The sequence below is a fragment of the Corylus avellana genome, chromosome 3 (genome assembly GCF_965113065.1).
Source record: "Corylus avellana chromosome 3, dhCorAvel1.hap1.2, whole genome shotgun sequence".
NCBI lineage: Eukaryota > Viridiplantae > Streptophyta > Magnoliopsida > Fagales > Betulaceae > Corylus > Corylus avellana.
Window position 1 is genome coordinate 16,225,597 of NC_142492.1, and position 23,990 is coordinate 16,249,586.

The 23,990-nt window shown below is 39.2% G+C and overlaps 1 pseudogene; it reads right to left on the reverse strand.

Moving 5' to 3' along the window:
• Window positions 1-22,538: 22,538 nt before the first annotated feature.
• LOC132176188 (auxin-responsive protein SAUR36 pseudogene) lies at window positions 22,539-23,624 on the reverse strand (annotated as a pseudogene).
• Between the last annotated feature and the right edge of the window lie 366 nt (window positions 23,625-23,990).

Genomic DNA, 23,990 nt, shown 5'->3' on the forward strand with positions numbered 1-23,990 from the left:
CAATAATGAGGTGAGAGATGCCGAGCCATGCTCATTGTTGAGGATCCTCCAAGGTCGTTTGTGCCTAAAGCACCTTACCCTGAAAGATTACATGCGCCTAAGAAAGGAGGAAAGTTTGAGGACATTTTGGAGGTATTTAAGTAGGTCCAAATCAATATCCCATTTTTGGATGCCATATAACAAGTGTCGTCATATGCCAAGTTCTTGAAGGACTTGATTACTGTCATGAGGAGTACAAATGTCCCAAAGAAAGTGTGTTTAATCGAGCAGGTCAGCTTAATCCTACAATGCAAGTTTCCCATCAAGTACGAGGACCCTGGGTGTCCTACCATTTCTTGCATGATAGGAGTTAGTCGGATTGAGAAGGCTTTATTGGACCTTGGAGCAAGTGTGAATCTCCTACCCTATTTAGTCTACCTGCAATTGGGATTAGGAGAATTGAAGCTCACATCCATGACACTTCAATTGGCTGACACGTTAGTGAAGATACCAAGGGGAATAATTAAGGACGTGTTAATCAAGGTGGGTAAATTCTATTTCCCTGTGGATTTTATTGTGCTAGACACCGAAACCGGTCCAGAATGTTGGGATTCAAATACCGGTAATTTGAGAGCGACCATTCTTAGCTACGGCTAACGTCCTGATTAATTGTAAGATGGGGGTATTGAAGATCTCTTTCGGAAACATGACAGTGGTGCTGAATATCTTTGATATCAGCAAGCAGCCACTAGAATATGATGAGGTCAGACATGTATGCTTGATAAAGGAGATTATTGTGGAGATTGTGAATGAATCAAGCATAGAGGACCCCTTGGAAGCATGCCTTGCTCAGTTTGGAGATGATTTGGACTTAGACAAGTTACTTGAGCAGGCATATGCAATTTTGGAGACTGCTTTAGTGATGAGCAGTGAGAATGGGGAGACAGCAGTGCCAGAGCCCCTAAGTTGGAACTTAAGCCTTTACCGGACATTCTTAAGTATAAGTTTCTATCCTCCAGATTCTTTGCCTGTGATAATAGCTTCAGATTTGGTGGGTGCTCAAGAAGATAAGTTATTGGAAGTTTTAAGAGAGCATAAGAAAGCTATTAGCTAGACCATTGACGATATTAAAGGAATCAACCCCTCGGTAGTAATGCACAAGATACATTTAGAATAGAATGCCAAGCCATCAAGGGAGCCACAGAGAAGGCTAAACCCAACTATGCATGAAGTTGTGAGAGCAAAAGTGATCAAGTTATTGGATGCAGGTATTATCTATCTAATTTTTGATATCAAGTGGGTGAGCCCGATACATGTAGTGCCTAAGTGGGCTAGATTGATGGTAGTGAAGAACAAGGATAACGAGTTGGTCCCAACTTGTATTCAATCAGGATGGAGAGTTTGTATAGACTACCACAAGCTGAATGCCACCACAAGGACGGACCATTTCCCACTCCCATTCATTGATCAAATGGTGGAGTGCTTGGCTGGGCACGAGTATTATTGCTTCTTGGATGGTTATTTTGGATATAACCAGGTCCCTTTGGACCCCGAAGATGAGGAGAAGATGACATTAACCTGTCCTTTTGGGACGTTCGCCTATCGTCGCATGCCCTTTGGGTTATGCAATGCAGCCGCCACTTTTCAGTGGTGTGTGATCAGCATATTCTCTGATATGGTAGAATGTTTCTTGGAGATTTTCATGGATGACTTCTTTGTCTTTGGTTCATCCTTTGGGGAGTGTTTGCACTACCTTACTTTGGTTTTAGTGTAGTGCAAAGGAAAGAACCTTGTGCTCAATTGGGAGAAATGCCATTTTATGGTAAATCAAGGTATTGTACTAGGGTATGTCATCTCTTATCGTGGGATTGAGGTTGACAAAGCGAAGGTGGATTTGATCTCAAACCTTCCACCCCCACATATAGTGAAGGAAATCCGCTCTTTTCTGGGCCATGCAGGATTCTACAGGCGATTCATCCAGGATTTCAGCAAGATCTCCAAGCCCTTGTGCAAGTTGTTGGTGAAGGAAACCCCATTTGTATTTGATGAGGACTACAAGCAAGCGTTTGGGGATTTGAAGAGAATTTTGACATTCACACCCATTATTCAGCCACCCAACTGGGGTATACCTTTTGAGATCATGTGTGACGTATCTGATTATGCAGTTGGAGCTGTTTTGGGGTAGAGTGTTGATAAACTCCCCCATGTCATCTACTATGCAAGCAAGACTTTAAACGATGCACAACTCAACTACTCCACTACTAAAAAGGAGTTGTTTGGAGTCGTTTTTGCATTGGACAAGTTTAGATCCTACTTGTTAGGATCTGAAGTCATTATCTACTCGGATCATGTGGCATTGAAGTATCTTTTCTCCAAAAAAGATTTAAATCTTGCCTCATACGGTGGATTTTGCTACTTTAGGAGTTTGACATAGAGATTCGGGATAAGAAAGGTTTCAAAAATATGGTGGCAGATCATCTGTCTAGGTTGATAGTGGATTTCACCGAAGATGCCATTCCCATTTCCGAGACCTTTCCTGATGAGCAATTGATGCACATTGCTCACAATCATGAACCATGGTTTGCTGATATAGTGAACTATCTCGTCACTGGCCAAATGCTTTTGCATTGGGGGCGACAAGATAAGTCTAAGTTTATAGCCGTGGTGAAGTACTTTTTATGGGATGATCCTTATTTGTTCAAAAATTGTCCTGATCAGATCATTAGGAGGTGTGTACCTGAGCATGACCAATCTTGTCAACTCCTTTTGTCTTGATCATGCCTGTGGAGGCCACTTAAGTGCTTGGAAGACCACTGGAAAAATTTTGCAGTGCGGATTTTATTGGCCCACCCCTTTTCCGAGACTCTCATACTTATTGCTCTGCTTGTGAGCGTTGCTAGAAGCTAGAGAGTATTTCAAGGCGAAATATGATGCCCCTCAACCCCATTTTGATTGTTGAGATTTTTGATGTGTGGGGCATTGATTTCATGGGACCTTTCCCAAACTCCTTTAGCTACCTCTATATCCTCGTTACTGTGGACTATGTGTCCAAATGGGTGGAGACTATTGCATGCAAGAACAATGACCATAGAGTTGTGGTCTAGTTTTTGAAGGACAATATCTTTGCTTGCTTTGGTACTCGTCATTCTATCATAAGTGACGGAGGCAAGCATTTTTGCAACAGGATCTTTGAGCAGTTGATGAAGAAGTATTTCATCAGTCACAAAGTTGCCACTCCATATCACCCATCGACGAGTGGACAAGTGGAGATTTCAATTTGAGAGATCGAACGTATTTTGGAGAAGACTGTAAATCCCACAAGAAAAGATTGGTCTTTGTGATTGAATGATGTGCAGTGGGCTTACTGTACAGCTTTCAAGACCCTAATTGGCATATCTCCATATCGTTTGGTGTACAACAAAGATGTCACCTTCCAGTGGAGTTGGAGCATAGAGCATACTGGGCCATCAAGCAGCTTAATTTCAATCTTAGAAAGGCTGGCTCACAAAGGAAGCTCCAACTCAATGAATTAGAGGAGCTAAGGAATGATGCATATGATTGTGCAAGGTTGTACAAGGCACGAATGAAGAAGGCTCATGACCAAAGCATTTTGAGACGATCCTTTGAACCTGGTCAGAAAGTCCTTCTTTATAATTCACGTCTGTATCTTTTCCTAGGCAAGCTCAAATCTCGATGGACAAGCCCATTTATTATTCGATTAGTTTTTCCTTATAAGGCCATTGAGATTAAGGATCCAAAGAATGGGAATAGATTCAAGCTAAATGGACAGAGGTTAAAACCATTCTTGGAATTGAAGAGTCTGGAAACTGAGACGTCACTATTGGAGGATCCTAGTTATCCGGAGTGATTGTCATCTACTGTGGAGAGTCTGGCTGAAAACTATAAACTTAGCGTTTGTAAGAGGCAACCCTCATCCTTTTTATTCCTTGTCGTTTGATTTTGTTTGTTTGTTTGTTTTGTTTTTGCTTTTGTTGTGATTCTTAGGACAAGTGTCTTACATTCAAGTTTAGGGGACGTTCTCTTATGTTACGCCTGACATGTGCCACCCATTCGGTATTTTATTTCTGGTCACATTGGGGACAATGTGTCATTTTAGTTTGGGGGTGGGAAAGACATTACTGTCCATTTCCTGTTGTCATTTGTGTGTTTATTATTATTATTATTATTTAAATTGTGCTATGCTGTCGATTGACCATGAGTTACACCGTAACTATGGATTGCACTTCATTTACTTGTTTAACATTTTGAACACAACATGTCATTAGAAATCTGAGTCTTTCGACTCATTTGTTGGATTAGAGAGACTTCACATGTCTGCGTTGATCATTACAAGCACATTAGCATTGAATCTGTGAGGAATGAGATTTGATTCATTAGGGTGTATTTTGAGATTTGTAAGATGAATTATTGATGAAACCTTGGCTTGAAAATAGACAAAAAAAAAAAAAAAAAAATCAGCTTGAGTTTCTCATTGAGTAACCGGACCTCTTGCCTCACTACGCATTGAGTGTTCGCGTAAAAAGATGTGAAATTCAACTTTGGTTGATTGTACAGCTAGTTTGGCTTGGTAGCCTTTTTGACTTGAGTAATTATACCCTTAGGGATGTTTCCACATCTAGTGCCCTAAAATCATCTAGTTTGGGAGGCACTAGCCCAACACTCGTTACATAGGTCAATTAGAAAGCTTAAAGGAGGCAAGCATTGAATAGCTTACACCAAAAAAAAAAAAAAAAAAAATAGTAATATAAAATATATATATAAAAAATGTATATCTTGACTTAAGCCTTGGTTGATTTCATCTGAGAGAATTCCTATGAATTTTGAGGTACACAAAATTTTGAGAAAAATTGAAGCCTCATGATTGTATGTTGATCTCGCTTTGCACTTATTGGAGCATGTGTTGTCAAATTTCCATCTATGAGTGAATTGATTTTTGGATGTCCTGATGATGTGATTGTGGTGATCATTTTGTTAAACCTGTTCATGAGTAAGAACCATGTTTTTGTGTGGAAGTTCATGTTTGTCAATAACATAGTGCTTTAAAAAAAAAAAAAAAAAATTGTGGGTATCATTGCTGTTAAACCCTCACGAGACTTCACTCGTCCTCTAGGGATGCCTAGGGTTCAAAAAGCTTGTTGCATATGCTAAATGCAATCGTCTCTCCCACGACAACGGACTTATGTTTCATGCTTTGATTTTGTTTTTCATTTTGTTTTGCTAAGAGACTAGCAAAATGTAAGTTTGGGGGTATTTGATGAGTGCCAAATATTGCATATTTGGACCCCTTTAATTTTCATTTGCTAAGCTTTTAGCTTTATTATTTTATGATGTTTTGGTTAGTTTCGGTGTTTTGAAGGTCGTTGAGAGAAAATTGTGGTCTTCATGTGAAAATTGCAAAGAAGCGGGAAAAAGTGGAATTCTGGAAGTTGGATCGAGCGCGTGGCACCCACGCTTGAGCACATTTGCGCTCGAGCCCGGCAAGGCATGCTCTAACGCACACCCACCTATACCAAAGCAAGCAGTGCCCATGCACTGCACCGCAGAAGTCTTGAAGAGTGCTCGAGTACGCTTGAGGGTACCTAGTGTGCGATCGAGCGCACTCAGGCTGACCTGGCAGTGCCGAAGCTCTAGGTTTTTATTATTTGTAGCATTCTTTTCTTTTGTAAACAAAACGAAGAGGGCATCGTTCACTGTATTATGCCGAGTTTTGATGTTTTTTAGCTTTGAATTCAATTCCCTTTGTAAGTTTTTAGCTTTCATGAATTCAATCCATTTTATTATGTTAGTTGTAGTCATGGGAGGCTAAAATATTTAACTAAGGTTGAAGATGAAGCCTAGCCATTGATTTACATTCATACTTTCATACTTTCAATGTGTTTCATCCGACGGATACATGGAATCATTTAGTTTAAATTGGATATCCATTGTGATTCATAGATAAAACGGATATATTGGATGATTTGGTTTAGTTGGGTATTTGTTGTGATTTGTACAATAGATGGATATGTCAAATGTTTAAATAGATCATTTTTATAAAACATAGAACATTCATAGGTTTCTATTGTTCTTCGGATGTATGAACAAAAAATGAAAGTGTGTTGTTTTGATTTGGTGAGGTGGATTCTAAAAACCTTAGTACTTGGTCATTTGATTCGTGTACTTGCGAGTACTTTAAAACTAAGAACGATTACTAAGGACAATAGGATCCGTATAGTGGCTGGTTTGATAACTGGACTGAAAGTTTCAGTGTTGTCAATACCATGTTTTTGTTGAAAACCCTTAGCCACTAGACTTGCCTTGTATCTTTCAATAGTGCCATTTGATTTCTCCTTTAGCCGAAAAAAAACCCACTTGTTTATGATGACGTTTTGATGTTGTGGTTTAGGGCAGAGAGACCAAGTACCATTGTCAGCCAAAGCTTGAAGTTTACTTTCCATTGCGGCAAACCAATTAGGGTTAGAGATAGCTTGAGCAAATGTGGTAGGGATAGAAGACACGGGTGTGGCATGAAAAGATTTTAGTGGATGTTTGGTTGATTTTAAGGATAGGAATAACTGATAGTTGGGAAAAGACTTAGGTTTGGAGTTTCCCGTCATAGATCTTGTGACAATATAAGGAGTGGTGGTGTGTGCAAATTTAATAACTCACAAGCGCACAATTCGTGTGTTATGTAGATTGTGCAAGTGCAAGGTCGAACCACAGGGAGTTTTGTTGCAAAAATTAATTTATATTTAAACTAGCTCTATTTTAACCTAGTTCCACAGTTTTGAATTATGTTGTGCAAAATAAAATAAACTAATTAAAATGAATAAAAACAATTAATAGAAAAACACTAAGGTTTTCCGAATCCACCTTACCAAATCAAACAACACAGTCTTGCATTTTATACATATAACCGACAAACAATAAGTTTTCTACATTGTTCAAATTCGTAGACATGCATATTAAATCATTCGATGAATCCAACCGTTAAACGAATTACAACGAATATCCAATTGAGATAAAATCATCCACTGTATCCGTTTGATATACAAATCACAATAGATATCCGTTCTCAATTAGATCATTTGATGTCTCCATGGGTGAACACAATGAATATAAAACATTGCATGAATCAAAGACACAACATTCAATCAAATGAAAATAATCAAGCAATTGAATTGAATTTGAACAACAATTTGATCAAACATCGAATTGTATACATAAAACGACTAGAACGTGATTGTTTATCAATGACGAGGACCTTAGTTGAAAGTTTTAGCCTCTCATGATTACAAAACTCATATTAAAATGACTTAAAATCATAGGAAACCTAAAACTTACAAAGAGAAATATGGACAGAGCGTAAGAACGACAACAGGTCGAAAAATGGCTCTAAACGGCTCCTCCCAATGTGTTTACAATAGAAAAGAATGCATTATATACTAAAAAATTAGGGCTTTAGCGCTGCCATGTCAGCGTGAGTGCGCTTGATCGCACTCTAGGTGCGCTCGAGTGCACTTGGGTCTTCAGGGCTTCTGCGGCGTAGCACTTAAGCGTTGTGCATTGGGCTGACGTGGACGTGCACTTGATTGTAGTCCTCCTGCGCTCGAGCGCACTTCCAGAAACCTTCAATTTCTTTGCAATTTCACCCTTCAACCTATAGTTTTCTCTTAACAACCTGCAATGCGCTAAGACACCAAAACTAACAAAAATATCAGAAAATAACAAAGCTAAGGGCTTAACAAATACAAGTTAAGTGGCCCAAATATGCAATATTTGGCACTCATCAAATCTAACTTGATCGTATTCCTCTTGCGCACAAGTGCACTTCCAGAAACCTTCAATTTCTTTGCCATTTCCCCCTCCAACCCGCAATTCTCTCTTAACAACCTGCAAAGCACTAGGACACCAAAACTAATGAAAATATCAGAAAATAACAAAGTTAAGGGCTTAAGAAATACAAGTTAAGGGGCCCAAATATACAATATTTGACACTCATCAAATACCTCCAAACTTACATTTTGCTAGTCCCTTAGCAAAACAAAATCAAAACAGGAAACATAAATCCCTTGTTGTGGGAGAGACGATTGCATTTAGCGTATAGGGACAAAACAATTAGCCCTACAAGAACAATCCATACTCCAACACCTACAAGTCAGGGTGGCAAAACCACCCTAATTTCTAATGGAGTAACAATCGAAAGGATCCCCGACAAGCAAGCCAGCCAACTCAAGAGTCTAAATTGAACCAACTGGAGAATATGATACACACCCTGGTGACTTCTCAACAACAGTTCATGACCTCACAACAGCAATTCACGGCTGATCAAAAATAATTCAATACAAAGACTGATCAAGCCATTCAAAGACTAGGAGTACAAATGGGAAAATTGGCCAGGGAGCTAAGTGCATCTCCCATCAATTGGCGTCAACAATACCAAGAAGAAGAGTGTCAAAGTCAGTTGATGGAAAATCCCAATGGACAATACATGGAGGAAGAGTGCACATACTATCATGCGCAAGCTGTCACACCAAGGAGTGAAGAGGTGGCTGAAAATCAAGTGGAAGAGGGGAAAGAGGAGCAAACCGAAGATCCACAAGAGCCACATCAGGAAAAAGAAGAGAGCACTGAGATTTTTTCACCATTAGCTCTTATTCCTGAAACACCAAGAGGCCAAGAGAGAAGTCTGTTAGAGCTACCACATGAGCAATTTGAGGACATCAAGATAGAAAAACTCCCTAAGTTTTCTTCTTACTTTATTCCAGTTCATGATTCCCCACCGGATGAGCAACTGTTTGAGAAAACTCAGAGTGGTTCTCCCCGATCTAGAAACACTCAGAATCACCTTGCAGCAAAAAAGATTCATTCCTTTTGGTGCAAGAGAAGGAAAGATTGGTGCTTCAAGTTTAAAGTACCACCGGCTGGCTGAAGACGTTAAACTTAGCGCTCATGGGAGGCACCCCATAACATATCCTTTTTATTTTGTTGTTTGTTTTATTTTATTTTGTTTTATTGATATTTTGTTTTTGTTTTCCTTTGTATTTTATTTTACTTTAGTGTTTTAGTGTTTGAAATCTTTTGTCATGTTTTTACATTCTGTTATTGCGATCGATCGCAACCTGCGTGCAATCGAGCGCAGGTCTCCACTTGTGGTTTCATTGCATTCTGTCAGTACGATCGCGCGCACCATGTGTGCGTTCGAGCGCACATCACCCAAACACGCACTCCACTGCGCGAGTGCGATCGAGCGCACTTGGGCAGCAGTCCACATGACCTATTTTGGATCACTTTCCCCTAGTCCCCACATCTTTTTTTTTTTTTTTACACACTCCATCACTGCATCCATACTTTCACCAGCACACCACCAGTCTTCCTCACTTCCATCGGCCTTCAACCACCACCATCATCGCATATCACACACACATCACCACATAGTTTATCCTTTTATTTTGTTTAAATGTGTTTTAAGTTAATTTTTGTTTTGTTCCTTTTTACTTGTTCATGTGTCTTCTTATTTTGCAGGGACAAGTGTGCTTCACTTCAAGTTTGGGGGTGTGCTATGAGCCATGCTTTCCAAGATCATACCGACCATCTCCCGGGCACATTCTTTCCTTTACTTAGACACATTGGGGACAATGTGTCATTTAAGTTTGGGGGTATGGGTACACATGTTCACACACTCTTTGTCCCAATTTCATTTTATTTGTTTTGTGTGTTTGCTTGTTTATTTGAAAAAAAAAAAAAAAATTATTATGCATGTTCATGTTTGCCCTAAAATTTTAAGTTGATCTAAAAGAATGGTGGCTTGAATTCATCAGTGAGCATAAAATTTTGAACACATGATCTGATGAGTGTATCTGTTAGTTTGGTTACTTGCTGAGGATAGTTGAAAAATCACATGTTTGATCTGATCACACAAAGCACATTAGCATATAATCTATGAGGTATGACATGAGGTATGATATGTGTGTTTCTGCATTTTGAATGAAACTGGATGATTTATTAAATGGACACTTTGGCATATTTGAAAAAAAAAAAAAGAAAAAAAAAAGAAAAAGAAGAGAAAGTATGAAATAAATGATCGTTGATGGTTTTTCACTGAGTAACTGGACCTCTTGCTTCAAAGCATTGAGTGTTCACGTCAAAAGGTGAAGACTTTGGATTTGATCAATGTCATGGTTAGTTTGGTTTTGTAACCTCTTTGACTCGAGTTAGTAGGTCCTTAGGGGTGTTTCTATACCTAATGCCCTAAAACCATCTGGTTTAGGAGTCATTGACTTAACACTCTCTACATGGGTCAATTAGAAAGCTTAAGGGAACCAAACATTGCACAACCTGACCAAAAAAAAAAGAGAGAAAAAAAATATATATGCCATGGTTGTTCATTCTAATAGGGATTTTAGTGAATTTTGAGATATAGAGACATTGCATATTAGAAAGATTTGGAAGCCTCATAATTTTGTACTAATTCACTGTACACAAATTTCAAACTTGTGATGATTTAGCATGTCCTTTGTAAGTAATTGCACTTTGAGATTCCAATTCATTGTGAAGATGGAGTTCATCTTTTTAAGCTTACTAATGAATGAAAATCATAATCTTGAAGTGATGCTTTGTTGTTTGAAATAACATGAACTGTGCATGATGTTGTGGGTAACATCTCTGGAAAACCCTCACGAGACTTCACTCGTCCTCTCGGGAATTCCTCTATGTGAAAACAATGGTTGCTCTTTCAAGGAGTTTTATGAGCATCCTTTCCTTGTATTTAAGGGGAACCTGAACTCTGGAGAAGGGAGGGATTGGCTTACGAACTTGGAGGAACTGCTTCGAGTTATGGATTGCACTGAGCATCAAAGAGTCAAGTACATGGCTTACAAGTTCTCTGGAGAAGCAAAGCGATGGTGGTACGCTAAGCGAAACTCGCTAGTGATGGAATAAGAAAGAGTTCTATTGGGAGTACTCGTGGAGTTTAAGGAGGAGGACATCCCAAGAGCTGCGGTCCAACAAGAAGTAGAGTCGTTTGTGCCATATGTGTGGCAAGCTGCATTTTGGGAAGTGTAGATTGAGGAAGAATTGGTGCTACGGATGTTGCAATGTGGGACACGTCGTTCAAAGCTGCAACCCGGCTAAAAGGGATGGTACTGGTCTACTTGGAAGGAAATGATGGCAGGACATGGGATGAGCATAACCAAATTGTTTATGGCATGCGAGTTCGCTTTGTTTTGGAGTTAGGCGTTGGGTTACTGGATGTATACTTAGACATCAATCAGTTGTATTTTATTTTGCACTTACACTTGATTTGGGGTTTTGGACCTTAAAGTGTAACATTAAGTAAGAGTTTTGTTAATGCATGGTGCTTGTTATGCTATGATTGATGTGTTGATGATACGCTTCATGATTTTGTTAATTGCCCATTAGAAGGATGTTAAGGCAATTAGTGAATCTCATACCTTTGGATCTTGTATGCATGGATTGCATGATTTTGGGTTATTTATGAGCTAAGAGATTCTAGAGAATCTTTTTGCACCTGAATAGACTAAGGAGTTATCAGGTACTGATGTCTGTGGAGACAAGGAGGTGGCTAGAGCTAATCCAAGGATTTTGATCGCAAGATCAATTATCATCCTAGCGAGGCTAACGTAGTAGCTGACGCATTGAGTAGGAAGTTGATGGTAGAGCTTGCTGCTTTTGGAATTTCCCAACCCCAGTTGGTTATGGAATTCGCTAGGATAGGAGTAGAAGTGGTAGAAGAGGGTGCGCCTGCACACTTGTCTAACTAGGTGGTTGAATCAGAATTACTTGCTAGGATTAAGGCTGCTCAGTTGGAGGACCGTAAGTGTACCTAGATCAAGCAGTTGCTAAGGTACAAGGGTTTTACCTTAAGGATGATGGGTTGCTCACCCATTTCAAATAAGTGTGTGTCGGGGGACAGAGGACTAAGAAAGGAGATTGTCCGCTTTTGGCTCCCCTCGAACTAGATTTCCCAAGAGGTCACCCATCCTAGTACTACTCCAGCAGAAGCACGCTTAACTGCGGAGTTCTGATGAGATCATTACCATCACGGCTTTAAAACGCGTTGTTGTCATGAAGGGTGTAATATACATTTAAGCACATCTCCTTCTCCATACCCAGGCGATGTGGGATGTCACAATCACCCCCTCTTAGGACCCAACGTCCTTACTGGTGACCCTCATGGGATTAGCCCATTCTTGGCATCCACCCCAGCGAGCGCCCACTAGCTACCTTCATGGGCTTGTGCACGCTCCCCCTATCTCAGGCTGGGCAATGGCTCTGATACCATATGTAACATCCCACCCCAATGATACACAATATTATCCGCTTTTGGCTCCCCTCGAACCAGACTTTCCAAGAGGTCACCCATCCTGGTACTACTCCAATAGAAGCACGCTTAACTGCAGAGTCCTGATGAGATCATGACCATCACGGCTTTAAAACACATTGTTGTCATGAAGGGTGTAGTATACATTTAAGCACATCTCCATCTCCATTCCCAGGCAATGTGGGACGTCACAAGTTTAGTACCGATTTCCACCCAAAGACAGATGGTTAGTCGGAGTGGACTAACCAAATCCTGGAGGACATGTCAAGGGTTTGCGTGTTGTATTTCAGAGGTAGTTGGATTTAGTGCCTACCTTTGATCGAGTTTGCCGACAATATTTGCTACAGGCAATTATTGGAATGCCGCCTTGCGAAGCACTTTATGGACATAAGTGTCAGTTGCCCTTGTATTTGGAAAAGGTTGGAGAAAAGAAAAACATTTGGGCCTGAAATGATTCAAGATACTAGTGACAAAGTGCTTATGATCAGACAAAGGATGAGTGCATCCTAGAGCCGACAGAAGAGCTACGCCGATAACCAAAGACGACCTTTAGAATTCAAAGTAGGAGATCATGTGTTCCTTAAGATATCATCGATGAGGGGAATGATACGATTTGGGAAGGAAGGGAAGATTGACATATAGAGCTGCCTTGACCCTAAACTTGGTGGGAACGCGTGATGTTTTTCATGTCTCGGTATTAAGGAAGTACATCGCTAATCTAGACTTAGTGGTGAAGTATGAACCTTTGAAGATCCAGGAAGGATTGACGTACACCGAGGAGCTAGTGAAGATCATGAACTAGATGGAACTAGTACTACGTACCAAGACGATTCTTAGCGTCAAGGTATTGTGGCTTAATCATGGTGAGAAGTGGAGTAGGACATGCGGAACCGTTACCCGCATTTGTTTAATACTTGATTGGGTATGACTCTTTTTCTCAAGATTGTACTTGGATAGTATACCTATTCTTGTTATGGTTAGAGTGATAGTCAACTAAGAAAGAGTTTGCTTTCCTCTACAAGGTTATGGCATAGATACCCTCCGATCTAGACTGTATGTGGAATTACTCATTCTGTGAGTCAATCGATTTGGGTGTCGAGATTGACGAGGGCTGGTACAATGTAGGAAATACTGAGCACAATGGCTTGGGTAACTTACGAGATGACCTTCCACGGTTCTTGAGGATGGTGTAGTGCCAGTTGACAAATGGGAAGAGATAGCCCAAGAGCCATAGAGCATGGCACCGATGATATTACGGACAAAGTGTTAGTCATCTTTGTAGCTGTAACGTTGGTAATAGACAATCGTGTAGGACCCATCGAAATCACCAAGAGAGTAGGTTTAACGGTAAAGCAAGTTGCCTTACCACCAAACTTGGTAGTTAAGCATGATGTCTTTCATGTCTTTACATTGAGGTTCAAAGATTTTATTTGTATGGTTAATTTCTTTTGTTTTGGACTATATGCCTATCCATTACGGCTATGGGTAACCGTTACATTTGCATTGTCTAAAAGTAGTCGATGAAGATAAGTTTACTTCTGGCTAGGTAGTATAGCATTATGTCAAAGATAGCCACTGGCTTGACTCCATGTGGAGCTACTTGTTTTGATGAATTTAGGGGTCGTCAAGTTTGGCGATGGTTGATATAGTGTGGGTAACATCGACTACGACACCCTTGGCGACTTGAAAGTGGATTTGCTACAATTTTAGAGGATGCCGACGTGGATCAGTTTATATTGGACGAAGGGGCTCAGTGCTAGTAGAACAGATGGGATAAGTGTAACATCCCCAGCCCATTAGGGTTAGGTTTGTTAATGATTTTCTTACTCGCAAAGATCCATAAGGTTTATCAACTAAACAATACTAGTATAACAATGAATGCATGAAAGTCTAGAATATCATGTCTAAAAATAATAACTAAACTGAAATATTCTTATTTAACAGAAATATGTCTCACAACGAGATAGAGATCCTTATTAATATAAATCTATCAATCTCTGAAAGAAAACTGTGCCAACGCACTTATTAACTTGACTAATATGAAGTCATAAGAAATCCTAAATACGCCCGCCCCCATTCCGGCCTCCTAGTGCAACCTGGTCACCACCTGAAACAAGAAATAAAACTGATGAGCCCAAAGGGGGCCCAATAAGTGAAATCCACAACCATGAGCAGTTTTACTCCTTGTCTCGTTTTGAAAAATGGAACTCATAACTACATATGTTCCCAGTATATTTTTAAAGAAAACATAAAGCAAATAAAATATATTTTCATCAATAAAATTTTTGATAGTCTTTATCTCATACTAGGGCCCATGTATATTGTTACTCCCATATACTAGGGTTGCGCAGTCCTTGCGACCTGGGATGAGATACTGTGGCCGCAGCCCCGTCCCCTGGCCAGCCGATTAACTCTGGGTGCACTCAACATGGCAAAAATAAAACTATGATGGAACCACCTTCTGGCAGAGCCTCCTTCAGCGGTTGCGCCTCCATCCTTAGTATCGGTGCCGAGCTTCTCTCTTGTTTCTCTTGGGCCAAAAATACACTCCTCCCTACATGTGCCCTCATTTTATAACACTTTTTTTTTTCTCATTTCTTGTACTTCTCTAGGGCAACATGTCGGAGGGTTTATGATCATTTTCTCAAAATTCTCTTTATAAACATCACTATTTTCACAATATTTCTTTTTCTCAAACTTGTCATGCATGTAGCAAAATTCCATAATATAAACAAAATAATCATTTGCAGTTTGAAACAAAGTTGCATAAATAGCATGACATGATAATTTTTATGGAAGGGATAACAAATTCACTTACCTCTTGACTGCAATAAAATTTTCCTCTGATTGCTAACTAATCTCCTGAAGGAAAGATAGACACATGACTACCCTCATACACGTCACAACAAAACATTCTACTACTATTATGAGTTGGCTTGCTAATTAATTGAGAATGAACTTATTTAGATATTTAGGTATGTTTTCTCATAAAATTTTCAGAATTTATTTTATTTAGTAGTACTCCTTTATATATATACTTTAAGTTCTTCCGTACTATATATATATATATATACACACACGTCCGTCATAATGTACATAGCATATATATATATATATATATATATATAAAACTCTACCATGCGTGTACATATATACCTCCGTCAGAATGCTATATATATGAAAACCTGTAACTTTATATGTGTTGATATATTTTAAGGTACTATATATATATGAATACCTTGAATCATTATATATAGATTGAAAAGATACTAAAATTTGACAAAACAATTATGCTCTCAATTAAGTATATATATATAAGAAGAAGAAAGAAACAACATGTGAGGCAAAAACTATGCCTGACGCACAACAGGGAGAGTGACGTGAGGAGAAAAAGTGAGTGGCAGGGAAATTCTATTTTTTTTTTCTTTCTTCCTTTCTTGGTGTGCGGCAAGAGTTTGTTTCATCGCATTATATAGGCTTTATAAAAGAGACAGAAAATAGGTTTTGAGGTGCTTAGGTTTTTTTTTTTTTTTTTTTAAGTCGGCGCCTAGGGCTTTCCATATATATATATTACTCTTTTATTTTATTTACTTATTATCATTATCATTATTATTATTATTATTATTAATATTATTATATATTTTTAATTTGTCCATTCTCATTGTTAACCTAAGCCAACCATTTGTTTTTTTTTTTTTTAAAAAAAACTACGGGTCAACTAAAAATACTCTTAAGGGACTTAGGATTGTCACAATAAGATTTTTCCAAAGATGAGGCTAAGCATGAACCTTGTAAGACTACAAACATTAAGGTGATGCTACTATTTCTTTTTGTGTTTGAGGGCTACAAAATTTCAAGGACGAAATTTTTATAAGAAGGGGAGAGAATGTAGTGACCCAAATAATGAACTAAGCTTAGGTAGCTTAGTTAGAGGGTTAATTTGGACTTTGGGTCACTAGGAATAGCTAGAAGGGCATTTTGACAATTTTGGACTTTCGGATCAGACATATGCTGGGAGACCACCATACGTTCCCTCTTGTCTTTAGTGAGGACGTATGCTGGGGGACCACCATACGTCCGCTGACAATAGTACAGGACGTACGCATGGGGACCACCGTATGTGCGCTGACAATAGTACGCCTTACTTTGCAAATAGTACACGGAGGTACGCTCCAATAGTACTGGATGTACGCTACATTTGGGTTAACCCCTGGATAATACCTAGATGTACACTATAGCCTTTGGACCGCTAGGTAAACAGTAGTGGACGTACACCCTAATAGTACCAGACGTCCACTACTTTTCAGAATAGTTAGTTGCACCTTCTGCTTTTTCTCACCTATAAATACCCCCCACCCTCACCCTTTCACTTCCATTCTCCCCCCCAGGCTCTCTGATACCCCTGTGTGAGTGTTTTGTGAGGATTTTGTGAGTTCTTGGAGAATGAGAGGTGATTCTTGGAGGTTTTGCTTCAAGGAGGTAATCTTCTAAGCCTAGCTTGTTCTTTAGTCGTTATGCTTTCATAGTTAGCTTAGTTGGTAGTTTGTAGCTTGTAGTTATATTGTTGCCCTTAATCTTGGTTTAAGCATGGGTTAGTGTTTAATTCTTGTTGAGCATATTTCCTTTTGCATGGAGGTGTTGTTTTGAGAAAGGAGGTCCTAGGAATCCTTTTGGTAGCTTTAGAACTAGTTTAGGAGGATAGGATGATGGTTGAACCAAATGAGGTTCTACCTGAACCTTCTGAGCGGACATACATGAGACCGGACATATGTGCCTTTTCAGCGGACGTAAGGCCACAGACTCGGATGTACGGTTAGAAGCAGTCCAGGGATGCCACTTTGGCCAATCGTCCGATAGCCTCTGTTTTCATGTAGCAATCCACATGGTTTATTATAATCATAAAAGGACATTCTATCTCTTATCACACTTTCCTACACAAACTAAATGAATATATATAAAAAAAAATTAAAAAAAAAAAATTAAAACAATAATATTTTAATGTTATAGGGAAATATAAAGGGAAACTATTGTGGAGTGTATTTAAATAGGGAAGCAAAAAGTAGTTTTGTTCCCAAAATTTAAGGAGAATGAGAGGGAAGCTGCTGTGAATGCTCGAGACCTATTTATAGGGGGTAAAACAAACCCTAAAAGCCCTAGGAATCCCAAAAAAATCGTACTTCAGTCTCCTAGTCAAATTACGAAGCAATCCTAGTACAAATTGGAATAGGATTCGTCCAGATTTGCGTTCTTATATTGCGGGGTGATTGTGGTATAGCAAACTTCTGAATTAGGAAATCTTTTACACAATGATTTGTAGTATTTTGAGTTAGCTTTCTAATGCTGAAGGTTTCACCTCAATTCGATACTTGAGCAAAAAGTTATGGTCAACATAGTGAGACGTGTGTAGAATCCAAAAATAAATCAAAACCGATTTTAACTCCAATTAAAGAAATTTTGATTTAACCATTTCCTTGATTTGATTAAACTTAACCACATCATATAGGTCCTCTATTATGATTGGTTAGGCTTAACCACATCTTCTAGGTCTTCTCAAAGTGTGCTTAAACCCAAAATCAATGGTATTTCTTGTATTCTTCCTAAGAACCTGAAAACACTAAAACAACACAAAATCAAACAAATAACAATGCTAATGAATTAACATATGCAAGTTAAGGGGCTTGAATGTGCAACATTCGGCGTGGCGCTTATCAAAACCCTTGGGTGAAAATGATGTACAGGGAGACAACCCCTTAAAACAAGGATAGAGAGAAAACCCTAGGCAAAAACAAGAAGATTCATCCCCGGCTATAAGTAGAAAACCTTGGGTAAAAAAAATGAAGAGGGAGACAACCCTATAAAACAAGGACATGGAGAAAACCCTGGGCAAAAACATGAAGATTCATCCTAGTCGATACGGAGAAAACCTTGGGTAAAAAACATGAATAGGGAGACAACCCTCTAAAACAAGGACATAGAGAAAACTCTGAGCAAAAACAAGAAGATTCACCCCTAGCGACAAGGATAAAACCTTTGGTAAAAAAAAAAAAAAAATGAATAGGGAGACAACTCTCTAAAACTTGGACAGGGAGAAAACCCTGGGCAAAAACAAGAAGGCTAAACTCCGGAGGCAAGGAGACAATCTTGGGCTAAATACAAACAATGGGAGAAAACCAGGTCAAAATACAATGAGCCAGCTCGAGGCAAAGGGGAGCAAAGGTTAGTCGGTTGAAAGATTATTTTGTAAGTTCAAAGCCTAGTTTGTCAAACGGGCATTGAAGGGAGGGCCGGATTATGCCCTTGGATAACTTGAAGAGAGGGCCAGATAGCACTCTCAGATAACTTGAAGGGAGGGCTGAATAGCACCCTTGAATAACTTGAAGGGAGGGCCGGATCTCAACCTTGGATTACTAAAGGAAGGGCCGGATTTCACCCTCTGATTACTTGAAGGGAGGGTCGGATTGGACCCTCGGATTACTTGAAGGGAGGGCCGGATGTCACCCTCAGATTACTTGAAGGGAGGGCCGGATGTCACCCTCGGATTACTTGAAGGGAGGGCTGGATTGTACCATCGGACTACTTGAAGGGAAGGCTAGATTGCAACCTCGGGTAACTTAAAGAGAGAGGGCCAGATTGCACCCTCGGGTAACTTGGAGAGAGGACTGCGTGTAATCCCTGAGTATCTTGAAGATAGGATCGATTTAAACCCTCGGGCAAAGAAGAGAGTTGGGGGGTACTCTCGGGAATTAAGGCGATGTTGCGAACAAAAATGAGGAGCTCCAACTGTAGAGCTCAAGGTACACTCCGAGGATGATGTGAGTCTCGGACAAGGACGAACATCGAGTCATCCCAGGACTCTAAATAAAATTTCCATTACAGATGGGGTTCTATTGAGAGAGTCTGGGTAAAGAGTCCTATTCAAGATCCAAATTGGAGTAGGAACCCAGGTCCAATTCTAGCTCTCACGACTCCAAAATCAATTCAAATAAGAAGATCTAGTTAAGTCTACTTCAACTCTTCAACCTATAAATAGGCTCCTACACCAGGTATAAATCTCGGACTCTCAGACTATCATACTCAAGTAGAATGAATAGAGCTCAATTATTGTATATTGGGTATGTTGGGTCATGGATCGGCCACGTAAGGCCCAACAAGCCTTGAGGCCCAAAGGTCTATCAAACTCGATAAGATTAAGCCCATGTGAAGGCTCGGTCAGTCCAGCCTGACTGCTGATCGGCGTACAGGGCATAATAGTCTTATACTAAGGATAGATTGGTCTTTTCACATGGTGGATATCAACTATCCTTGTACAAGCGGGATGGACTATCATTCAAATTCAAAAAGTTATCTACACTTATCAGGATGTAGACTAGCTGTCAGCGCCTAAGCGATACACGTCTGACCGAGGACTACTCGGTCATCCTTATCTAGCGCCAAACAAAAGCCATATCGCTTATCCCATGATCTTAGGCTAATAAGATCATGGAGTTGCTAACAAACCGTATCTCTCTCAAATAAATGCACAGCAGATATTGAGCGATAGGGGAGCCGAAGCATACAGAGAATCAAACTCCACTCTAGACCTATAAAATGCAAGTCACTTCTCAACACTTGGGTAATGGCAACTCTTGCTTTCTAGCTTTTTTGTTGCTTATACACTTTCTCTCAAATTACTGACTTAGGCATCGAAGTTTCCCTGCTGAAACTTCCGCGGGGAGTCTAATTCTCTTGTTTGCTCTGTGTGTAGCCTGATGCATCCTCGGACGCCGCAACATCACCCGAAAGGTGTGCCATGTCACTGCTCGAAAAACTGTGCATCAATAGGGTAGACTGAAATCCTGTGCATAGAAGCATAATTTTTCCCCTAGAAATTGACTTAGGCATCGGAGTTTCCCTAACATAGACGCTGGCAGATCTTTTGACGCTCTTGTTATTTTGCAGCAATTGTGGGAATGCGAAGAACGTATTGAAGATCAAGAACACGCCGAAGAATGCACAGTTCACACCATATCGAAAACTGTTAGACAGAAAATTGTTCTTGTAGGCATCATAAAAATTTGAGAGCTCATGGTGTGATTGCTTTAGAACATTTCTACATGAATGAAATAATATGGTAGCCATGGAAATTTATAGAACAACCCTGAATCTAGAACTTACGTGGTTGAATGAAATAACAAAGAAGAAGAGAAACAAAATGCAGCAGATTTGTTATCCAGTTTTTGTGTTTTTTGAGCACCTTGTCAATGAGATTATAATAACGAAGATGTTTACTACTTGTTTACGTGAGTTACTTTCTGCCATAAGAGTGAGAAGCCATACGAGGGAGAATTCCTTCAGAAAGGTTCCCTTCGTGTTCCAATTCATCTAGTCATGGTTTCTTTTCTACCTTGTGTCACCAAGGCCTGCTCTATACTGGAAGCAGTTGCTGATCTTAATTTCATTGGGCAAAAGCTTAATATTAGAAGTCATGAAAGCAGCCCCTAACTAAATTATAAAAATTTCAATATTTAATGACATTTGAATAGTGACATTTTAATAAAATGTCACTAAATTGTCAATTTTTAATTGTTCGCTCATGATCAATAGTGATGTATGAATAGTAAAACTATTCACGAGTCTCTAATTATGCGCAATTAGTAACTCGTGAATAGTAAAACATATCAAAATTTGAAAATATTAGCGTCCAAAATTTGCATTTAAAATAATCACCCACACCCAAAAACTTCAAAAAAATTTCACTTTCACCCACACATAAATATTTTTAAAAATAAAAAATAAAAAAATAAAAAAACACGTGTGGCTGCCGGTTTTGGCAGCCAGCCAGCCACCCCTCCAATTTTCTTTTTTTTTTTTAAAAAAAAAAAAAAAATTTAAATTTTATTTCAAAACATTTAATATATATATATTATTTTTGTAAAAATTATTTTTTATAATTTTTTAAAGGGTAGTGACGTTTGAATAATGCAAAACGGCACCTTCTACAAGGTGCCGTTTTGCTGAAAATGGCACCAAATAGTGTCGTTTTGCACTTTTCAAACGACATTAGCCCATTTTCTAGTTTTTGCACTTTTTGTCATTTTGAAAAAATCACTATTTAAACATCACTAGGCATTTAATGACGTTTTTTGGCCCAAAAACATTATTATATGTGAGTCACAAAACTAAGGAATTTTTGTTGTGCACTTGGATATTTTTTTTTTTTTTTTTTTTTTTTTTTTCACTACTTCAAGAGTTCGTGAAATCCCCATCAATGGAAAAATTGCCTCCAAATTTTTCTCTAAACATCATTTCATCCACTTCATATCTCAGAAAGACTCTGAGAGGAAGAGTCGGTTATGATTAATAGCATAAGATTCACTTCCTCTCTTTTAGAACATGAAAGTAAGAGTGAAGAGAGCATAAGATTTTATATTTCATTACTTAAGCAAAACAGTGCGTATTGGATTGGATGGATGGGCGTTAAGAAATTGGAAGAAAATGTATTGGAAGGGTTTATAACACATTTTCGATGAACTTAAGGAGTTAAAAGTGAAAAATAATAATAATAATAAAAAAAAATAAAGATAAAAATTAAAAAATGGAGGGTCTTATGTGTTTTTCACGTGTTGATTCAATGATTTATTTTACAAATAATTGCAAATTACATTTATATGTTTTAAACGATAATTAAATTTTATTAAATTATTTATTTATGTTGTTAATTATATTTTTTAATCTTAACTTCCGTGAACCAAAATCCTAATTATAACCATGCACTTTTGGACTTGAATCATGAGTGACATTACCCCTCCTTTGATTATGTGGCTCGTTTGCATATATGTGTGGACGGTAGGCCTATCTCTCTCTTTTTTTTTTTTTTCTTTTTTTTTTAATGTAAATGTTGGCTTATTTCAAAGAAGTGTAACATGTGACTTGTTGCTCATCAAAAAAAAAAAAAAAAGAAAAAAGAAAAAAAGAGGAGAGAATATGGCATTTGTCACGTGAGTAAAGCTTCTACTGCAACTTGCAAAAGTAGATGCAATTTGGACGTAAGAAAGTTGACCCTAAAGAAGAAAGAATGGTTAGGCTAATTAATCAAAAGAAAATTCAATGAAGCTTATCTTTAACAAAATCAATTCGAGTATAACCTCAAGTGCCTCCATCTTCAACAGGTACCACAAACAGGATATGGGGTTTGGATTCTCCACCACAAGCATCTCAAAATATCAATGTCCGACACCAGAAAAAAATCCCATAAAATTTGTGAAAGAAAAATAGCCCAAGCAAAAAACATTACTAATTTTTTTGAAAAATTATTTGCATACAATATTCACAAGTATTTAGAAGAAAAAGAAATCGAAATATTCTCTATTAAATGAAAATCATGATCATGAATTGTGATGACCATTTACCCTATCATCGGCGCTAAGTAACTATGACACTGTACTGTGATCCTCGTGATCATTACTGCCGAGGACGCCTCCACCTAGGGTGCGGGCCGTGTTCCCCTGCGGCGGCTATCCTAGTCTGGACCCTCTCAAACTCCGAAACCCCACAGGGTATGGTTATCCGACCCGGATGGTTGAACCCGTATAGCTTCTCAGATTCCTGCAACAGCTCACCAAAGAGCGGGTGATTGAAATATATGACAGGCACCAGGTACCTCTGCGTGTCATCGTCTGAGTTCCCCACGTACACGGCCAAGTGCCCCTTTGGTACACCCTCTGCTTGCTTTCTCGCTTCCACTGGGTCTTGACCCACCCGGATGTAATCCGGATGCGGGCTGGGAATGCAGAGACCCTTTGCTCCACGCCGAAGACACCGTGCCAAGCCGAGGATTTTGGAGATGGGATTGAGGGATGTTCTGGTACTGGTGGGAGGGTCCAAGTGGCGGTACCTTGTAGGGTTTCTTCTGGGTCGGATTATCCATTTGAAGACCTTCACCACCTTGCGTCCGAGCCTGATGCCTCTGATTTTTCTCATGCTAGCTAGCTAGCTGTGAGCCTGTGAGAGTCACTGTGTAATCCAAAGGGTATGCTTTCGAACAAGCTTCCTGAAATGGGCCGGTCTGTCTCCTCAGTAACAAGGATCGATGATGGACATAGCTGTCTACTCTGCTTTCGGGCTCTCTCTCAGGCTTTCGACTGGTCAGTTAAGGTTGTGTGGTTTATATATATATATAGTTCGCATGAAGTTGGCGATGGGATTCTTTCTAAGAGATCGAATATGGTTCGTAATTCCTATCCTATGGTTGTGTTCTTTGATTTTTGGAGTGCCAAAAACGCGTGTAAAATACAGAGTCAGTGAGAGAGAGAGAGAGAGAGAGAGAGAGGGAGAGGGGTCGGCGGAGATACAGTTGAGAGTCGGAGACAATGACGTAAAGAAAAGTAGGAGAGACAGAATATTAAGAATAGGCGGATGTGAGACACGGGGCAAAGATCAATGGACGCTCTTCGTACTTCTTAGGGCCGTTTGGTTGAGAAATGGGACAAGGATTGTTGCGTTTGAAAATGGCGCTGTCGTTGGCCTTTGCTTTTTAATTTATCTAAGATGCCCAAACTTTCTTTTCTTTTGATCAGCCAATAAATAACTTGGCTAGTATATAATTGCGATGCTTCGATGTCACCTATGGTACGTACAATATAATTCTACGGACTTGTTGGTACACAAGAGTCAAGAACTACTATTCTTA